At 36.7% G+C, this 5,000-nt stretch overlaps 1 protein-coding gene across 1 annotated transcript in view; it reads left to right on the forward strand.

Moving 5' to 3' along the window:
* LOC122255037 (uncharacterized) overlaps window positions 1–5,000 on the forward strand; it is a 34,105-nt gene that overhangs the window by 946 nt on the left and 28,159 nt on the right. The window contains exon 1 of the mRNA XM_043018978.2: window positions 1–182. This exon is cut by the window's left edge and continues 946 nt beyond it. The gene's annotated coding sequence lies outside the window, so the exon portion shown is untranslated. The remainder of the gene's footprint in view (window positions 183–5,000) is intronic.

A 5,000-nucleotide genomic window follows, 5' to 3' on the forward strand; every position in this document is an offset into this window, starting at 1 on the left:
CCCCCTCGGCCGTGGAGGTTAAGCAGCGGTTCTTCCCGACTCTGCGGCTCAGAAGTGATCTGTAGTTCGTAGTGAGTGCGTAGTGCTCAAATATCTCCTATTGAAATTCATATCAGAAAGACACATTGGAGGAAAAGGACTTAACAGAAAAAATCAAACACAATATAGTTTTGTAAACAGAGGTGAGTTTTGTCTGATATTCTGTATTGTAAAGTTTGTGACTGCGAAAAGAAAGATCATGTTCTGAGGTGCGTTGAGGTCACCAAGCTGGTCAGTCGTGACGGTGCTAGATAGGGATTTCATTATCAGTTGTATTATAAAATTGAATAACCAGCCATTTCAACTTATTTACTTCTGAAAGATATGTTTGTAGATGAACTTGCGTACAGCTGCATGAACAAAGCTTCAGTGGTGGTTATGGAGACGCATAATGCAAAGATACGTCACGAATAAGCAGTCAAGAATTTGCACGAATGCTTCAAGGTTTTAGGTCAGGCCATAAACGAAGAACGAAAAATAAAATACAGATTTATGAATATTGAAGAAACGAAAGAGGTATGAAATTTGAAATAGATTTTGACTGAATTTTCTGTTGTGTAAAATATGTAGTCTACAGCTTTTCTTAATATGATAGTAGTTATGCACTTAGTTCTTACATTTATTTATATTTCCTGATTTCTATGGTACTCACGTACACTAAACTTAGAAGAAAGCATTATGTTTATGAAGCAGAAGATAAGGAACAGAATCAGGGATCACCTGCTCTTATAAACATAATGATGTAATCGATGTAATACTTACAATTGGCATAAAATCAGCTTTATAATGTCTGGCAATACATAAGCGTCACACCCACCACCTACTCATTCTCTTGCCTGACTCACCTAGACAGTCGTGGGTATAGCTCAGGCAAGAGAGGAGTAGGGACGGGAAGAAGGGGAGGAGTAGTGAGGTGGGGTCGTGGGGGGAGGGGGGGATACGGGGCAAGGTTCAGCTACCCTCCGCCTCTTCTCCCCCCCACTCTGCACTACCCCCCCTCCCCTCTCCTTTCCTCGTCAGAAGGGATGACTTCTGCTTCCCTAAGGGGGCATGGGAGGGGGTGGGCGTGTAGAATACAATCAAAACGTGTCGACCTGATATACGTTGAATTCGTGGGTGGGGTGGGATTGGGGGTGGGGGGGGTTGGCACTTCCTATTCTGCTAAGTGTTTATCTTTGTTAAGGAGATATGTAAGGGTGTGTGTATATATATATATTTTATGTATAGTTTATAATATATATATTATATATATATATTATTGATTATTTATATATAGTTATTTATATATATTTGTTCCTATAATAACTATATATTTAATATACCTATATATACTTATATAGAAGATGTGAGAGACTTGTCCGTGATAGTCAAGTATTTTATAGATATATATATATTAGATGATATATATTTCTTTATATACTTTTGTTGTATATTATTATATATATATATATATATATATATAGATATACCTATTTATACAGATATTTATTATATAGATATATATTATATAAATATATATAATATACCTTTAGATTTATATACTATGTTATATATTTATATAGATATTGGGTGAAACACACACTCACACACACGTATACACACAGAGACACATATATATATCTATATATATATATTTATATATTTATATATATAATTATATATATTACACACACACCACATTACACAGACACACACAGTTCTCATCTATATATATATATATATATCATATATTATATTATATATATAGATAGATATATAATATGTTATGTATATGTATCTATATATATATAGATATATATATCTATATATATATATATTATATTATATATATATATATATGTGTGTGTGTGTGTGTGTGTGTGTGTGTGTTTGTTTGTGTGTGTGTGTGTGTGTGTGTGTGGTGTGTGTGTTGTGTGTGTGTTGTGTGTGCGTGTGCGATTGTGTGGAGTCTGTTTATTTATATATATCTATATATATATATATATATATATATATATATATATAATTATGTATGTTTATCTATCTATCTATCTATATTTAAATATATATATAAGTATATAGTCTATATAGATTAGATAGCTAGAGGTATTGTATCGCGTATATATATATATATATATATATATATTATTATAATATATATATCTCTATATTTATATTTATATAAATAATATTGTATATATAACACATTCACACACCACACACACACAACACACACACACACACACACCCAACAACACACACATATATATATTATCTATATTTATATATATATATTATATTATTTATATATATATTACCTATAATATATATATATATACCTATACATATATGTTTATATATATATACCTTTATGTATATGTATATTATATATTATATTATATTTGTGGTGTGTGTGTGTGTGTGTGTGTGTATGAGTTCTGTGTGTGTGTGTGTGTTGTGTGTGTGTGTGGTGTGTGGTGTGTTGTGTATGTGTGTGTGTGTATACATATACATATACATATACATAAACATATATATATATATATATATATATATATATATATATAGATAGATAGATAGATAGATAATATAGATGGATAGATAGATAGATAGACAGATAAACAGACAGACAGACAGACAGACAGACAGATAGACATAGATATATACATATATATATACATACACACACACACACAGATATATATGCATATATATATATACATATACATATACATATACATATATATATTATTTAAGATACTGATATATATGTGTACATATGTGTCTGCATGTATGTATGTATATAAGCACGCATAATTGCAGCCCTATAGATGACGCATTAGAGTACAACATGTCGCTGAAGTCAAGGCCAGAAGCCTTGAGGTTCCGCAGAAACAAATCCTGGGAGTCCGTGGCAGGGACAGGTTCGGGAGGAGACCGGAGGGACTAGGCCAAGGTTAGAGGCGGGGCTTCGGTCTTGCCACAGGTTCCTCCGCAGACGTTGATGGTATTGTCAACGCTGCTATCCGCGGCGAATTTGTAGTTCCTTTTAGCTTGATAAATGTTTCCCCTGCGGGAGGACAGCGGAGACTAGACAGCTGGAATGACACTCTAATAAGTGATGGGCGTGACCGGGGGCGCAGGGTGCTTTATCCCGCCCGCAGCACTATCCTGTTTCCAACCCATCGAGCTGTTGTGGACCCAAAGCGCCTAAAGAATTCTTGGCGCGTAGGACACTTCTCAGGATTATGTAACTTTTTCCTTGTTATTCGGGGATCGTGAGTTATCTTTTTAGAGAAATTTAGACCAGTCTTTTTTTTTACAACGGAATTCATATATGTATGGGGATTATAATTTGCTTTGATATTTTTGTAGTTGATGATGTTGATAAGAGATTGCCACATTACCCGATTTCTTAAATCAATAACTTCGGCGTTCATCTAATCGTAACTTCTACATTATAGTGTGATATGCAATTTTGTACATTAGGCTGTTAACAGGAGACTTCCATATCATCCGATTTACTGAAATTTTGACGTCAATTAGTTAATACCTACGAATCTCGAGCAAAGTGTTTTCTTACGACGTTTCCCTCAGTCTGTCACGAGGAATTACGAGGTGGGAGACTAACGGTAAGGTGAAAAAAAAGAAAAGAAAAAAAGAGGAAAAACGCTCAGGTTCTTATTGCTCTTTTTCCACAAATCTTTATACGGCTGTCGGGGAAATTGACGGTCCCGAAAAAACCGCCGACCAAATCACAGACGACGCGGATGTGTCTGTGTGTATGTGTGACCCAGACCTTGTCCCCTGCTACTCCCCCCCTCCCCCTCTTAATCTCTCCACGTCCCTCCTACCTTCTCCCCCTTCCTTAATACCCTCTCCATGTCCCTCCTTCTCCCTCCTCCCTTCCTACCCTCTCCACGTCCCTCCTCCCTCCTCCCTTCCTATCCTCTCCACATTCCTCCCTCCCCCGCTCCCCTTCCCTGCCCCCCTTTCCCATCCCCTCCCCACAAAAACCTGGACTGCGGTTACGGGCAGAGATTTAATGGGGGAGGGGGGGGGGGGGCAGAGGGCTGTTTTTCCTGGGAGTGTGGCTATTTTTTTCATTTTTAAGTTTAGAGAATGTGTTCATTTTTTTTTGTCATCTGCTCGTCTTCAGATTTATTGTGAATAGACATACATACATGTGCATTATTTTTTTTATGTATATCGCATAAATGACTGATTGTGCCATCAAGAAAATCGTGATAGATGATGTATGCATTTTTTTGCAAGTTTTAATATAAGTTCACGTCCGCTTGTTTATTGCCACATAATGATGAATGATTGTCAATGCTCTTTGATAACAACAAGAAAATATTACTGATTTAACACTGAATTAGAAAGACCCTAGTTGTTATCTTTTATATGACTAAACATTATGACAACTTAGACAGAAAATAAATAAGATCTGTAGCGTTAAGGGTGTGGTCATACGCTCAGCTCTGTTACTCCCTAAAACGCCCTTTTTTGCTTTGTTGATGGGGATGTTCCTAAGCTTTTTTTAATAATTGGATATAACTGAGCTATTTTCTGTCTTTTTGTGGTTTACATTAGAGGGGACGTGGCGTTTTATTAGTGCTTGGATCACTTTATCTCTCTCTCTCTCTCTCTCTCTCTCTCTCTCTCTCTCTCTCTCTCTCTCTCTCTCTTTCTCTCTCTCTCTCTCTCTCTCTCTCTCTCTCTCTCTCTCTCTCTCTCCTCTCTCTCTCTCTCTCTCTCTCTCTCTCTCTCTCCTTTCCTCCTCTTCTCTCTCTCTCTCTCTCTCTCTCTCTCTCTCTCTCTCTCCTCCCCTCTCTCTCTCTCTTCTCTCTCTCTCTCTCTCTCTCTCTCTCTCTCTCTCTCTCTCTCTCTCTCTCTCTCTCTCTCTCTCTCTCTCTCTCTCTCTCTCTCTCTCTCTCTCTCTCTCTCTCTCTCTCTCTCTCTTTCTTCCTTGCCTCACA

The sequence above is a fragment of the Penaeus japonicus genome, unplaced genomic scaffold (genome assembly GCF_977035675.1).
Source record: "Penaeus japonicus unplaced genomic scaffold, GWHDUDI00000001_assembly GWHDUDI00000028, whole genome shotgun sequence".
NCBI classification, from domain to species: Eukaryota; Metazoa; Arthropoda; class Malacostraca; order Decapoda; family Penaeidae; genus Penaeus; species Penaeus japonicus.